This window comes from Elephas maximus, chromosome 14 (assembly GCF_024166365.1).
Source record: "Elephas maximus indicus isolate mEleMax1 chromosome 14, mEleMax1 primary haplotype, whole genome shotgun sequence".
Taxonomy (NCBI): Eukaryota; Metazoa; Chordata; class Mammalia; order Proboscidea; family Elephantidae; genus Elephas; species Elephas maximus.
Genome location: NC_064832.1, coordinates 2,189,927 through 2,207,530, shown reverse-complemented (window position 1 = coordinate 2,207,530; position 17,604 = coordinate 2,189,927). Strand labels below are relative to the sequence as shown.

Genomic DNA, 17,604 nt, shown 5'->3' with positions numbered 1-17,604 from the left:
AACAGTAGCACCAATTTACTCAGTTTTTTGTTGTTTTTAACTTTTTTTTTCCCCCTTCCCTGTACATAGGGTCCCCCATGAGCCTTAATCAACTCTATGACAATGGGTTGGCTATCATGGATGGTTTACTTTGTTTTCTCATATTCTTACTTGAGACCTCTATACATCTGGACACAATTTACAGGAGATTTGTTATGTTACAGGCAATTTATTTTCTCTTCCATTTCTTTAGCACTGTTTCTCTTACTTTCTTGTTACAGAGCATATAGATGAACGGGTTTAGAACTGGAGTCACCACAGTGTTCAGGACAGTGACGGCCTTGGTCAGATCTAAGGTGTCCTTGATTGAGGTTCGGACATGAAGGAACATGGTAGATCCATACCACATGAGCACCACGGTTAGATGAGAGGAGCATGTGGAGAAGGCTTTGCTCCAGCCGCTGGCTGAGGGGATCCTGAGGATGGTGCTAATGATGAAGACATAGGACACCAGGGTGATGAGGCAGGAACTTAAAATGACCACAAAAACAATCACAAAGGCCATGAGCTCCACTACCTGTGTGCTGGTACAGGCCAGGGCAATCTAGGGGGCAATGTCACAGAAGAAGTGATTGATGGCATGTGGGCCACAGAAAGAGAGGTCACTGATGAGGGCTGTGGGCACTGTAATGGCCAGGAATCCACAGACCCAGCAACCTAGGGCCAGCTGCACTGAAAGCAAGCTGCTCATGATGGCACCATAGTGTAGAGGATAGCAGATGGCAAGAGAGCGGTGGTAAGCCTGGCTGCCAGGAGGAAGTATTCTGTGCAGCCTAATGAGAAAACAAGGTACATCTGCAAAAGGCAGCCAGTGAACAATATGGTCTGGCTTTTCCCCAGGAGGATGGCCAGGGTCTTGGGGACTGCAGCTGTGGTATACCAAATCTCCAGGAAAGAGAGTTTACTCAGAAAGAAGTACATGGGGCTGTGGAGCTGGTGAGAGGGACTCACCGACGTTAAGATAGCAACATTACCACCGACTGGGAGGATGTACATCACTAGAAAAAACATGAAGAGAGAGAGCTGAAGGGTCTTGGGAGCCTGGAAAGCCCAACAGAAGAAATTCCTGGAAGACAGTTCCATTGTCTGTGCCCATTGTGGTACTGAAATAAAGCAGGAAACAGAGACTCAAGACTGAAAGACTTTGAAACAAATTACACACTCCTAGAAAAATGAAAATAAATGAATTCATGAAAGAGAGTGAACTGAATGTAGATATTCAGACATTTTCTTACATTTATGAATGCCTCTTCTGTACCCAGAGGAGTGAATGGTTAGTATCTGTTAATTTAATGCAGCAGTGAGTCATTTGTCACTATAACCAAGTATCAGTTTAGGACACTAATCTGCAAATAATTTTATCTTTTTTGCAAAGATTGTAAATTTAAGATACAAGATTCAAATCCAGCCTCTCTGCTCCTATCAGCCTGTTCTAGGCATCACCATGCATTTGTTTCAGCCGTAAATTAAATCTAAACCCACAAGGACTGACTGCATTTCATTTGGACTCAGTATTTTCTAAGTCGACTTTTTGTGCATGGTCCTTGAATAAAAATGTATAATTTTGTCTTTGTTCAAAAATCTGCCTTCCAAACATAGGTTCCTTTCACATGCATATTTGACAGTAATAGCTTCCCAATTGTTCCTCTAATTCCTAGGCTTTGTGCTCAAAAGTACCCAAGTGTCTGTTAACAGATGAATGGATGAATAAAATGTGATACATACATACAATGGGATATTATCCATTCATAAAGAGAAATAAAGTTAAGATACCTGATAAGACACGAATAGACCTCGAAAATGTAACAGTGAGTGAAATAAGTCACACGAAAGGACAGATATATGATCCTACTTATATGAAATATTTAAAATAGGCAAGTGCATTAGTGGATACTGAATTTCTCTTAAAGATTGCATGCATTTGGAAATGAATAGTTTTTATAGTTTCACCATATGACTGACAATTGATGTCACTGAATTGCATGTGCAAATTGTTGAAATGATAAATGATTTGTTATATACATTTCACCACAATATTTTTTAAAATAGTCTTCAGAAATAAACTATAAGAATTTGAAAAAAAAAAGGTTTCAAATTTTTTTTCCTCTTTTCACAATTTTACTGTGGGTCTTGATTTTTCATGTTTAAACTCATTAATGTGATAGTCAAAGTTCTCCATTACATGAATACATAGTTCACACCCAGAAATATTTCTATATCCAGCAATGCACTTAGGCAAACTGCTTCCTTTATCTAAGACACATGAAGCTTCCTTCCACTTTAGTAACTTCACTCAGCATTACCTTTTTCTCCCTTTCTTCACCAGGAATCACACTCTTAAACTCAACAAATGTCCTATACTCCATCAATCTCAGTTTTCACTATGTGTATTCAGTATCAGAGAGTATATATGGACTGAAACTGTGTCTAAAGTAAAGTGGTCTATACATCAGCCATACCTCATTTACAGAGAAAAGGGTTTTAAGGTCATCTAGATAAGGTTTTTTTTTTTTTTTAGATCTCAGGGTCTCAAGTACTACTCAGCATGTCAATTACCTAGGGTTGTTGTCAAAACGCACCTTCCAATCCAGTCACTTGGGGTGGGGCCTGTGAGTCTGCATTTCACACAAGTTTCCAGAAGATATCCCTGGTCAGAGCAGCAATGATTTAGTATTCTTCTAATTTTTAAACAAAGAACCTACAGATCAGAGAAATTGCATTAGTTTTCCAAGATGTGCTAGGTTAATCCATTTCTGTCCAGCCTATTCTGACTCAGAGCGACCAGTGGGACAGAGTAGAATTAAAACCAACTGAGTAGAAACCAACTGCCACTTCCTTCTTCCCTGGTTTGGTTGGTGGATTCGAAAAGCCCATTTTGATTATCAGCTGAGAGCTTAGCCACTGTGCCACCAGGGCTTCCCTAGGTAGTGCAAGAACCTAAATCAATAGTTAATTATAAAGATAGAGAAAAAACATTTCAGCTGTTTTAACTTAAAATTTTTTATACATGTCTGTGGAATCTAATTACAAGGTTCAAGGAAATGATAATTTATATTCAAATATGAGTCACTGCTCAAAGTTATTTCCAAAATCTACTGATATGAACAGCTTCTATTTTAAATCACAAGACGTATGAATAAAATAATAAGATTTATCATATTCCATTTTCAAAATTGAAAAATCAATTTGCAATGATGGTAAATAAGAGGATCAATAGAGTATTTATTATTATATTATGAGATGGTATTTTTCAAATTTTACTTTCAATTACTCTGTTGAATTTGTCAGATCATGAACTCATCACATTTCCTTGAAGTACGTGATAATAATGCCACATATTTTAATACATATGTACACTATTTTTATTTGATTATTTTTAGTATTAGTTGTAAGAGACTATATACGGAACTCTATGCATACATTTTAACAAGTGTTAAAGAAAAGCAGAAAGAGAAATAATTTGATTTACTATTTTTAAGTAAATTACCTTTCAATTTTTCAAATTAATTCATAGCTTGATCTATTTTATATAGAGCATATCCAGTTCCTAAACAAGGGCAATAACTAATTACTAATTTTACTGTCTTGTATTTGGGGAGTGTTTGATTTTGAGTATACAAAATAACATGTCTTTTTCATACAAACATGCAATATTTTAGCAAAAATAACTACATGTAGACTGTTTTTAAATTATAGCATTTTTGATGTATTGTTTGTCATGATGGATCTATCAGTACAAATTTGTGATTATATATGTTCCCATTGATCAATCATTGGATAGAACATGTCAGATGTGTAATAACCCCCATTCACTCATGCAGTTATAACTCTTTCTACCATAAATGTAAGTTCCATAGACTCTGTATTTTGATTCCACCTTTCCTCACTTCTTACATGATTTTCTTCTTTTATAAGTTATTTTTTGTTTCCATCATTCTCTCTGTCTCTTTTTTCTTTTTATCTTATTATTTTATTAATATTAACACTTATTACCCTTCAATTAGCTCAATCTTTCATAGTCTTTGAACATTGTTAGTAGTGTTCTCTTGTTTCCTTTTGTCTTGTCTCTCTGACTCTGTCCAGTCCGGTTTCTGTCTAACTTCTCTCCCGATCTCTTACATTTTCTTTGCCTCACACTGCCTCATAATGAGTTCCCTATTGACAACAATTTGCTATTAAATTATGGCTTAAATATTTACGGATAAATATTCTGGGAGAAGGTAAAATATTACATCTCTCTCTTGGGTATTTAGGGCTAGTGCAAGGAGACATGGCCTTATTGATAGATTTTTGTTAGATCATTCTGAATGAGCAGTTTCGAAAACTTATCAATAAAATGATTTAAAGAACTAAACTATAAAGTTACTGGTACAGGAAAGAAGCATTTCCTTTGGGTTTTAAATATGTTAACCTAGTTCTTTTGTCTTGCCTAAAGCTCTTTAAAACTAATTAAGCATAATCCAATTAAACAAGTGAACTAATTAAAACATGATAATTTAGTATGAAAAGTGATGGAACTGAAAATTAAATAAAATTTATTTTCAGGATAAGAAAATTAAAAAAAAAAAAAAAAACCCGGTTATCTATTAGACTAAAAAATAGCAAGTTGAGAGAAAAATAGCTTTAAATGGAAATAATTTCAAACAAGGACCTGTTGCTATTGTAAAGTATCATACAACTCCCTTCTTTGAGTAATCACTGCTTTATTGCTGTGATAAGCTTTCTTCTTTAAAATTTTTTAACTTTTAGAAACTTTGCCATTTGAAATTATATGAGTTAGAATGAAATATTCAACCCTTGTTGTTGTTGTTAGGTGTCGTCAAGTCCCTTGCTAGGAAGCACTATATCACTTCTGTACAACCTCAGTTTCTAACTCAGATGAAGAGCTTTAGACAAGGAGTTCCTGTGAAAAAAAATTGCAGATATATCTCTACATTGTATTTTCTAAAGAAACAATCTTTCGGTCCAGTTTATAGTTCAGATCTGATTTTGACCACTTTAACCATAGCCTTGCTTTTCTTTCAGGCTATCAGAATGCTCCTTCTATTAAATTTCACCTAAACTCCACCTTTCTGCAAAACCTATAGTAATTATTTTACTTTACTGGTTCCTTTTTTTTACTGCAGTGAGTTGGCAAATCTGACTTTGTTGGACCAGTGCTCTGTCCCTAGTGGTCTTAGGCTGATTGGGCTGGGATGGAACAAAAGGAAGAGTGCAAACACATGCCAGAAATCATATACAGGATTTTTTTTTTAACTCTAACTAGTTCTTCATATGCACTCACTTGCAAGCTTACATATTGTGCTGCTTAATTAACTTTTATCTTCAAGCTATTTGTTGATAAGCATTCTTTTGATAACCACTGAGAACTAAACCACTGTACAATGAAATTTAAGGGATAGAAGAGTTTCTATTTCTCCTTTGTTTTTTTTCACATCTAATAGATTTCATTCATTTGTGAAGTGATCTGAAAATATTTTAAACAGTATCACCACTAATGCTTAATAGAAGTAGATTTATCTCATAACAGCCAAAAACATATGATGAAAATCAGAAATCAGATTACAGATTGAATGCTTTGAGTTTTAAGAGGATCTTCAAGTCGACAGAAGGTTTAAAAAAAGAGATAGAAGGTATTTTAAGGAAAAAAATGCTCTTAGAAAAATGAGGCAGTAGGTTATTATTTTTTACACATTCATTTATTATTTTTTGCCTTAGTGAATGATTCCAGTTGGAGAGCCATAGGTATAAGAATTTTAAAAAGTCTTGAAATCTAAGACTAAGGTATAATATTCAGATACTGAATTTAATACATTAGTTGATAAGATATGCGTGTACCTGGCTAAAGCGTGAAAAAGAAGGTATATGTATCTTAAATTTTTTTTTTTGCGTCATGTCTTTGAGATGTCCTATTCCTGAAATAGAGTTGAGTTTTTAAAAATGAAATAAATTAAATCTTTAAACTACAAAACTGTGTATTGATACTGAAAAATAAAAAAATACACAAAGTTTTATTTTATTTTTTTATATAGCTGTTTTGCAAGGCGATTTGGTGCATGCATAGAAGTCTTCTCTCCATTGAGCAATGACTGACTGTGCTGGTACGTTTGTGTGTCAAGTTGGCTGGGCCATGATTCTCAGTGATGAGGTAGTTATGACGTACCTTTGCAGTCGTAGATGGAGGTAATCACCTCCATGATGAGATCTGATATAGTGTGATCACCTCTGTGAAGGACAGTAGTGAAGGGAAATCCTCCCAATGAGATGAACTTTGAGCAATGCATGTGATTATTCACTTTGCTTGGAAGGAGAAATGGTCAGATGTGCAATTGTATACTGTTTCATGGGCTGTGGCCAGTGGTTTGGAGGAATGGTCAGGGACTTGGAAAGAACATGATTGAAAAATTGGAGACAAGGAGGATACACCTCTCTGAACGGGCCAAATAGGTGAAGATATTTGTGTCTCATGTGAATACTCACCAAAGAGTTTCTGTTCCTGGAACTCTATGTTTTGCAGGTCTAGGGGTATCAGTTCCAAAGGGAGGAATGCTCCCACCTAGACACACATCACTGATTCATTGAACTGGAAGTTAAGAATGGCACCTGGCCACTTTGGGCTCCTTATGCCTCTGCATCAACAGGCAAAGACAGAAGTTACCATATTGGCTGGTGTGATTGATCCTGATGACTAAGAGGAAATTGGATTGATACTGCATAATGGAGGTAAAAAAGAGAATGTCTGGAAAGCAGGAGATCCCTTAGGGCATCTCTTAGTACTACCATACCCTGTGATTAAAGTCAATGGAAAACCATATGAACCCAATTCTGATATGACTACTAATGGCCCAGACCCTTCAGGTCACCCCGCCAGGTAAAGAACCACAACCAGCTGAGGTGCTTGCTGAGGGCAAAGAGAATACGGAAAGGGTGGTAGAAGAAAATAGTTCTAAATATCAGTTATGACCATGTGACCAGTTGCAGAAATGAGGGCTGTAACTGTAATGAGTATTTCTTTGTGTGCATCAAATATATTTGTTTTCTTTACCTATAAAATATAAGATATAAACAGGGCTGGTGTATTTAGTTGTATGTGTGTTAGTTGTATCATGTTAGGCACAAGTATGACTTTATAAGTGTCTTTATTCAGAGACTATGTATGCCAAGTTGACAAGGGGTGGACTGTGATGGTTATGTGTCAGCTGGGCTGGGCCATGATTCTCAGGGATTTGGCAGTTATGATGTAGTTTGGCAGTCATATAATGATGTAATCACTTCCATAATGAGATCTAATATAGTATGATCACCTTCATGATGTGATCTGCTGTGTGTAGCCAGTTAGGGAGGGCTTCATTGGGGGGTGTGGCCTGCATCCAATGTGGGTGGACATTCCATAAAGGCTCTCTGGAGATTGCTAGCTCTGGATCCTTCAACTGGGCTCTGTTCATCTAACCTTTGGTTTTTGGGATTTGAGCATGTAGCTTCACTTGTTTTGCTTCTCTACAGAACCTACCCTAAGACACTGACAGTACATAACTTCTGGTACAATTGCTAACATTTTATTTACTGTAGTTTATTCTTCACGTTTGTATTCACAGTAATTATCTATATTAAGAATGGCAAAAAAAAATGATTCTTTCAAGTGTTCCAAGAAGAACTGTATGAGTGACTTACAAGGGGAGGAGGAGTGGGGCACTTTGATCTCCTATCAGATGTTGGCATAATGACTGTCATGGTGTAAGCTGAAGGGGAGGGTGGCACTGAGATGTGATGGGTGGCTAAGATGGTCTGCAACTGTTCTCTCCGGCTCCACATCAACTCACCCATGAGAAGGAATGTGTATATCATACCTACTAGTTTTCCATCGCAATTTATTTTTGATATTTTTGTTTTACTCTAACATACATTCTACCAATCATCTATCAGTTTGTTGTAATGTGATGGCTTGCACGGTGCTGTGATGCTGAAAGCAACGCCATCAGTATTTTAAATTCCAGCAGGGTCACTGATGGTGGAAAGGTTTCAGCATTTTCCAGCCAATAAAGAACAGGAAGAAAGTCCTGGTGATCTGCTTCTGAAAATTAGGCAATGAAAACATTATGATCACAACAGAACATTTTCCAACATGCTTGCTTTCTACACGTCCTCAGGAGGGATCAGTCACTAAAAGAAGTGATTGTGTTTGGTGAAATGAAGACCCTACGTGGATGAAGGAGACAATCGTGGGATTGATTGGCACAGTAGCCTCAACAATCAACTCCAACATGCTGACCATGACTTGGAGTTGATTAGGCAGCAGCTATCTATCTCTAATATACCTTAATTAAAAAAAAAATTCAAAATCACAGAAAAGTTAAAATGATGTCACAAAGAATTCTAAAAAAACTTTACCCCAATTCCTATTTTTAATGCTTTGTCACAGCTTGGGCAATAAAAACAGAAAACTGAATATTGATATAGAACTTTTGTCTAGATTTTGTCCATATCCCATTTTTAATACATTTTTTAGAACAGTTTTAGGCTTACAGGAAAATTGTGCAAAAAGTGCAGAAAATCCTCATATATGTCCACTTACTCTTGCACCTTCGGCATTAGTGTGGTGCATTTTTTTTGCAATTGATGAATCAATACTTAACATACTGTTATTAAATAAAGTCCATAGGTAATATTAGGGTTCACTCTTTGTTTTATATTCAAGGCATTTTTTGGCTCTCACGGACTTTCTCTAATTTCTTCAGCTTCAACTTGAACTTCCATATGAGCAGTCAATGGTCTGTTCCGCAGTCAGCCCCTGGTCTTGCTCTGACTGATGATATTGAGCTTCTTCTTCTTCTCTTTCCACAGAAGTAGTTGATTTGTTTCCTGTATATTCCATCTGGTGAGATCCATGTGTATAGTCACCATTTATGTCGTTGAAAAAAGGTATTTGCAATGAAAAAGTCAAATTGTATTGTGGGATATCCCGCATCGTTTTTATTACCAAGGCCATACTTCCCGACTACAGATTCTTCTTCTTTGTTTCTGTCTTTTGCGTTACAATCACCAATAATTATCAATGCATCTTGATTGCATATTTGATCAATTTCAGACTGTAGACGTTGGTAAAAAATTTTAATTTCTTCATTTTTGGCCTTAGTGATTGGTGTGTAAATTTGAATAACAGTTGTATTAACTGGTCTTTCTTGTAGGCATATAGACGTTATCCTATCACTGATAGTGCTGTACTTCAGGGTAGATCTTGAAATGTTCTTTCTGGTGATGAATGCGATGCCATTCCTCTTCAATTTGTTATTTCAGGCATAATAGACCATATGATTATCTGCTTCAAAATGGCCAGTCCCGGTTCATTTCAGCTCACTAATGCCTAGGATATCAATCTTTATGCACTCCATTTCACCTTTAATGACTCCCAACTTTCCTAGATTCATACTTTGTACATTCCACATTTCATCAGAATTTACAGACCATCTCAAGAATAGATTTGACACCGTGATCACAAATGATCTAAGACCAGACAAATTCTGGAATCACATCACGGACATCATACGTGAAGAAAGCAAGAGATCAGTAAAAAATGGAAAAGTAGAAAAGACCAAAGTGGATGTCAAAAGAGACTCTGAAACTTGCTCTCAAATGGAGAATAGCTAAAGCAAACAAAAGAAATGATGAAGTAAAGAGCTGAACATAAGATTTCAAATGACAGCTCAAGAAGACAAAGTAAGGTATTGTAATGGAATGTGCAAAGACCTAGAATTATAAAACCAAAAGAGAAGAACATGCTTAGCATTTCTCAAGCTGAAAGAATTGAAGAAAAATTTCAAGGCATGTGTTGCAATTTTGAAGGATTCTACAGGGAGAATATGGTATTTTCTGTCACCTCATATGCATGCAGAAATCCTGGTAGCACAGTGGGTAAGGGCTACAGCTGCTAACCAAAAGGTCAGCAGTTCGAATCCACTAGGTGCTCCTTGGAAACCCAATGGGGCGGTTCTACTCTATCTTATAGGTTTGCTATGAGTCGGAATTGACTGTTTCATATGCAAGTGAAAGCTGGACAATGAATAAAGAAGACCAAAGAAGATTCAACGCCTTTGAATTGTGGCATTGGCAAAGAATATTGAATATACCATGGACTGCCAGAAGAATGAACAAATCTGTCTTGCTAGAAGTATAGCAACAGTGCTCCTTGAAAGCCAGGACAGCGAGACTCCTTCTCACATATTTTGGACACGTTGTCAGGAGGGACCAGTCCCTGAAGAAGGACATCATGCTTGGTTAAGTAGAGGGTATTGAAAAAAGAGGAAGACCCTCAATGAAATGGAATGACATACTGGGTGCCACAATGGGCTCAGGCTAACAAAAATTGTGAGGATGGGGCGAGACCGGGCACTGTTTCATTCTTTTGTACACGGGGCTGCTTAGTCGGAACTGACTCGTGACACCTAACTACACCAACTTTACATTATACAGTTCTATAAGTTTTGACAAATACATAATACCATGTATTTTGCAAATAATAATATCATGCAGAATAATTTCACTGGCTTTTACAATGTTCCGTGATCCACATATTCCTCTCTTTCCTTTTCCCCTGTGAACCTCTGGCAACCATTGATCTTAATACTCTCTATATTTTTGTCTTTTCTGAAATGTCATAGAGATAGAATCACACAGTATGTAGCTTTTTCACAAAAACTTCTTTCACTAAGTAAATGCATTTAAGGTCTCTCTATGTCTTTTCATAAAGAGCCCTGGTCGCACAATGGTTAAGCACTCAGCTGGTAACTGAAAGGTATGAACTGATCAAATGGGAAAATAGTCCACGTTGTAAGATAACAAGTCTCATCCAGTTCTAAGTTAGATTGTTCATATAATACAATACCAATAAAAATTCAATGAACTTTTCTTGTTGAGCTAGACAAATAATCCTAAATATCACTTGGAAAAATACATACACGAGATTAGCTAGGAAAACACTGAACAGGAAGATTTATGAGGGAGGGCTTACTGTACCAAATATTGAAAATAATTCAATGACTGTAATAAAACAGTGAACTATAGGTGCATGTGTAAAAGTAGAAGAAAAGAATAGAACAAATGAAAGGAGAGAAGACAGTGGAGTAGCAAAGAAACTTAGATCTTACTTCAGGTAGAAATCTAACATATGGTTCAAATGGTGTTGCAAATCACTGGGGCAAAGATAATCTTTGATATGAATGATGTTAGAACAATTCTGTAGTCATTTGCCAAAAGTAAAATTGGACCTATTACTCATGCCACTTACAAGAAGACAAGAACAACAAATGAATCAGAGTTCTCAGTGTAAAAATTGAAATGATACAAATAATGCAATAAAAAATGGAAGAATTTCTCTATAAGCTAGGGAAAGGCCTTCTGACCAAGACCCAAAAGGCACATGCAGTAGGAGAATAGTTTGGTAAATATGCCTACATAAAAATAAATGCATGAAGAAAAATATCGTAGGCAAAGTCAAAGACAAATATCAAGCCAAGAGAATATGTCTGTAACGTGCATCACTCATAAATGGGCTAACATCTTAACGGAAGCAGATCAGCAGACCTTTCTTCTGAACCAGTGCTGAGTGGGTTTGAAGCCAAACCATCTTTAGGTTAGTAATGGGGCGTAAATCACTTGCATCACCCAGTGGTCTTTTGATTAAAGATCACGCAGGTAGAATTCCAGATGAACTATCTGTATACATATATATACTCTTGTGTGTGTGTATTCAAAATTTTAGATTATATATAAACATACACGTATGTGTGTTTTCACACCTTCAGTTTCTGTTTTTATGCAGTTGGTAATCTATTTCTGAAATTTAGTATACACAAGATAATGTGTATAATGATATATTCTGTGTTTTACTTTTTCCTCCCTGCAATGTGTGTTTGTAGAATCCTCACCATAGATATGTAGTAAATGGCAATGTTCACCAAAGGTGGAACATATTATGAGCCAGAGCTTGGTTTTCCTGGTTTGATGCACAGCTGTCTGCACGCTGTTAGCAGATTGTCTAACCAAACAAAGTTTAAACAGGCTCTGAAAATTTGCTTCAGCCCATCTGAATTCCCCTGTGCTGGCTTCCATTTTTGATGTGCAAAAGATACTTTTTACCTCTTCTTATGAAGGTGAAGGATGATGACAGGGTGACCAATACCAGAGTGGGAGTAACTGTGGTGAAATCAGTCCTTCACATATGTATAATTATCATACCTTTGCAAATCTGTCTTAGAATTCTATTGAATAGGAGGAGAATTAAGAATAGGGTGCTTTTTTCTTTATTACAATGGATATTTGAAATCATACACATAGGAAAGTAAAGGGATCTATTTTCTTGCACTATTCATTAAACAAATAAAAACAGAATCGCAACATAACCATTTAGCCAATCCTAATCAACACATAGATTATTATCCACTATATTGCTGGAAGATGAGCCTCCTAGGTTGGAAGACATTGAATATAGACATAGCTTCAACAATGGACTCACGCATACCAACCATCGTGAAGATGGCGCAGGATCAGAGCTTTGTTCTGTTGTGCATATGGTCACATAGAGCCAGAGCGACTCAGTGCAACTAACAACAAATCAACAAATAGCCAGTACATTGAGTAATCTAATATGTTCCAGTTTCTTGCTTAAGAATATGGACTCAGGAGTCAAATTGTTTGGTATGACCATGGGCTTTGCAAATTACTAGTTTGATTTTCTCATTCTTTTTATTTATTTGACCATCTTGGGTATTCACTCTCTCTGTCTACATTTCTATCTCCCCTTTGCTTCAAATTCAAACAACTGAAATAATGCTTTATATTTAGAGTCATCATTGAAATCATATTTCAATCATTCTCTAATGGAAGGTGGGGTCAAGATGGAAGAATAGACAGATGCTTCTGGCGAGCCCTCTTACAACAAACACCTGAAAAAACAAGTGAAACAAACATTAAAGGCAAAGTTAGAAAATGAACTGAGTGGCAGGGGGAGGAAGAAGCAGTTCAGAAGCAGACAGGAATTACCAGACCTGAATCGCTGGGAGCCCTCAGGCACCATTCCCAGGAGCGGGTGTGTTGGGCTGGTACTAGCATTAAGCTGCAGTTTCTGCAGGGAAAAGCATCCAGCCACACAGCCTGCTCATACCTCTGGAACCAGAGAAGAACGGTGCTCTCGGCAAAAGCTAAGTATTTGCATACATTTTACTGTGCCCCCAGCCCCCAAGCCAGCTTCAGTGGCTGTCGATTCCCCTGGGCCTAAGATGGGCCCTATTGAGTGCCTAGACCCATCCTTCAGCCTTGGAGATGGAGTAAATTTGCAACTGGGGGAAAAGAAAATTTGCCAGCTCCACTAAGAGGGGGAGCTCAGGACAGAAGTGGCTCCTGTCCAGGCATAAACAATCCATGGACTTTGAGTACCTTTCCCCCTGCATGGACCTGTGTGAGTGCCTATTTCAGGAAAATAGGCCCTTGTTGGCAGACTACAACTGTTTCAGCTGTGCTGTAAAGAGGTGGGTATTTGATGTTTGACACCACTTTGCCTATTAAACAGGGTCCTCACCTACCCACATCAGGGGCCTAAGGACTCGTGGCTCCACTCAGGTCACCCAGCCACCTGCAACAGAGGTCCAAGGATAACTGGTACTTCCCAGTCCTTACAACCAAAAACTTTGGGTGCCATGGTCCATCTGCAGAACCCACCCACCTGTATGCTCTAGGGAAGGGGGGACACGCTTTCCTCAGAGACACGTGTGGGATGATTCTCAGCCTTCTGCCTTGTTCAGAGTGTGACCTCCTGCTGCAACCAGATATTGGTACCTAGACCAATCACCCCTGCTAAGACTGTAGGACATCGCCTGTACCACACACTTGATGGTCAGCTACTGGGACACCTAAGCTGAATCTATACAAGAAAAGTGAATAGACTCCTAGACTGATATACCTGATAACAGCTCTAGACATCTGGGGACAGGACGTCAGAGCTCCAAAGGCAAAAATAATCTAGCTGGCTCAGTTAAGGAACCCATTTGGGCGTATCAAAACAAACAAAGCAAGAAGCTACGACAGAGTAAGCAAACATAAAATAAACTAATACAATAACTTCTAGATGGCTCAAAGACAACAGTCACTATCAAGTCACGTAAAGAAACATACCATGATCACCTCAACAAGCTCTCAAAACAAAGAATCAAGGAATCTTCTAGATGAAAGTGCCTTCCTGGAATTACCAGATGCAAAATACAAAAGATTAGTATACAGGGCCCTTCAATCATTCTCCAATGTAAAAATAAAGCTGATAATCTGTGACAAGCACAGCTATTGTGGCTTTTTTAAGGAAAAATGCATATAAGTTCTTATAGGGATGTCTAGTGCATAATTACTTACGGTTGTTATTATTGTTATTAATAACAGTTCTTATGCATGACAGTCTCTAAAGAGCTGTGTGGTGCACTTCAAAAGTCAACAAAATTGGCATATACGTATCTATTCCAGATCAGGATTGTCCAATAGGAATACATGCAAGAAATATACATGTGTGATTTTAAATTTTAGTATTTTTTTGTTTTTTATATTAAAAAAATTTAAAAGAAACAATATGAAATTATTTTAATAATATATTTTAACTCAGTGTATGTAAAATATAATTTAAATAATATTTATAAACAATTATTATTGAGAAACTTTGCACTCTTATTTATAAAAATTCTTAGAAACCCATTTAGAGAAACTCATTTTGACCGCTAAACTTTCACTGGAAGCACTTAACTTGTCTTTAGATTTAATGAAGTTTTCAGTTAAAAAGTATATTCACATAGCCAAGTTGTTCCAAACATACTTTAAAATTTTCCAATAACTGAGTCGAGTATCAGTTTTTAAATTAAAATTAGTCCATTTCTTTGTCATATTATCCACATGTAAAGTGCTCAAGGACAACATGTGTTTAGTGGTACCATATTTGCTAGCACGGTTCTAAAGATAGCTCTGGTTTTACAGTTTACTTCTAATTATAGAATTTCTACCCCTAATTAAACTATTTTTATTCTCAAATGAATGTTTTCTGAGAGCTTATGTTTTTATGCCCCTTTTGTGTGTTTTTCCATGTCCTTTCTGCTTGAATGTTTTGACGTTATGATGTACCAAATCATTATTTCAATAAAAATGTTTTTTAATTTGTAAAAGAAAATATTTGTAATCTTCTTAATCATCTTTTTGCATTATCATATTGCTCATCCTCTGAAATGCAGTCAATGTCATTTGAAGACCACTTTTCTTGAATAAGTAGTCAAATGACTAGAATTAGACATTTTATTCAATTATCTACTGGTGGAGTCTTTTAAATAAAAATTTTAATATGTTAAATCATTTTGTAAAATCCTGAACAGTCTTCACTCAGTAATTTATTAAAAAAAAATATGTGTATGTATATAGTCACATATCTATGATATACAGAGATAAAAAACCATATCACATGTCACATGGTTAAAGATAGCATTTGAAATAAAATAATAAATAAATCTGTTTTACTCCACACCTAAGTATGTATCTTTAGGGTATTGCCAATGTTACATGTTGACAGTCTGGGAAAAGTAGAAAGAGGGATTTATCACAATGGCAGAAGCAGTGCAGAGGATGCTTTCAGAAATTCCAATGAATTATAGAAGCAAGTAACTCAAAGTCAGGAATCAACACATTAGATGAAAGGAAGTTTCAATAAAAATATGATTTACATCAAAAGAAACAAAGATGCAAAACCATTTTCTGAAATCTCAGGAATGGGTAAGCAATTGTAGTAAAAGTATAATTTTCATCTTCAAACATATATTAATCAAATAAGTGAAGCTTGTGATATAATTAATAGTACATTTTTTAAAACGGCAAAATTATGTTAAAATTAAAATTAACAAATAGAGAAATTGAGAAGCTAGGAAGAAAGTTGAATCAATAAAATTAACAGATGGAAAAATCAAGGATATTAAAGCATTAAATAAAGAGAATGCTAGGGAAGATGAAAGTTTTGGACAAACTAGAAACACATACAGACCTCACGTATGGGGAGCTTCAGAATAAGAGTCAAACGCATCAATAGGAAATGGGAATAACAGGAAAAACTTCATAATTTCTGCACATATAAGAAATGTAAAGTACATGATTATAGGAGAAGGCTTACTTCCTGTTAAAACTGATAACCTGAGCTTATCATCAACAAGAATCCATGACATATTGATCTCTAAACAGAAACAATTGCAAACAGCTAGTTGGTGACAGAACAAGAAAGGTGATTTTACTTCCTAACTTCCACTTTGGTTACCTTTCCATTACTCAGGTGCTTCTAACATTCCACAGGACTTTATATAGAGCTGATTTAATGTCCTTGTTCCTCAGACAGTAGATAATGGGGTTCAAGATTGATGGCGCCATAGAATAGAACACCAGTAGGTTTAGAAGAGAAGATGCATCAGAGACTGGCTTTAAATAAGCAACAGCACCTGTTACAAGGAACACACCACAATGAGATGAGGCGAGCAGATGGAAAAGGCTTTTGATTGGTTCTGTCTGGATGGAATCATTAACACAGTGGAGAAAATATACACATATGAGACCACAATGCAAACTAAACGTGAAAATGCATAACAGACTCCAATGGACACACTGATGTTAATGGTGGCATGTTCTTCAGAACAAGTGAGCTGTAGGAGTGCAGGAACATCACAGAAGAACTGATGGATCTTCTTGGAGCCACAGAAGTTGAGAGAGAATGCCCCACCTGAGTAGAAGATTCCCAAGGCCCCACCGTTGAACCAAGACACACCCATCATCTGAACACAGACCCTCTTGCCCAAGACAGCCTCATAGTGCAGAGGGCAGCAAATGGCAATATAGCAGTCATAGGACATTGCAGTGAGAATGCTGATCTCCGACTCTGCCAAGAGCACCAACAAGAAGAGCTGCAACGCACACCCAAGGAAAGAGTTGAAGTCAATGAAGGTGATGGAGTTGAGGATGGATTTGAGCACAGTGGCAGAAATGAGACACAGATCTAAGAAGGACAAATGCCTGAAAAAAGTACATTGGAGTGTGGAGGCATTGATCAGGAATTGTGAGAAGCATGATGAGAACATTTTCCATTGTGGGCACTAACTAGGTAGATCAGTGAGAAGAATGCAGCATGTAGCCTCAGCAGCATCCAACTTTCAGTGAAAATGATGAGCAAGAATTCCATGATTAGTGTATGATTGGTCATGTTTTGAAATTATAAGTCACCTATTGAGTAAAGCAAATAAAGTTATGTTAATATATTTTTATTAATTATTTAAGGTCCACCAAAAACATATATTATTATCAATTATTTAAGGTCCTCAGATAACGCAAAGGAGTCCTTGAATGGCAAAAATGATTACGTGCTCCATTCCTACCCCAAAGATTGGCATTTTTAACCCACCCAGAGGCACCTTGGAAGACAGTCCTGGTGGTCTGCTTCCAAAAGGTTACAGCTTTAAAAACCCTGTAGAGCAGTTCTACTCTGCACAAATGGAGTCGTTGTGAGTAGGAATAGGC

The 17,604-nt window shown here is 36.7% G+C and overlaps 2 pseudogenes; both read right to left on the bottom strand.

The window, feature by feature from the left end:
• Positions 1-208: 208 nt before the first annotated feature.
• On the bottom strand, positions 209-1,135 carry LOC126058226 (olfactory receptor 6F1-like; annotated as a pseudogene).
• A 15,218-nt stretch (positions 1,136-16,353) lies between these two features.
• LOC126058225 (olfactory receptor 14K1-like) lies at positions 16,354-17,290 on the bottom strand (annotated as a pseudogene).
• Between the last annotated feature and the right edge of the window lie 314 nt (positions 17,291-17,604).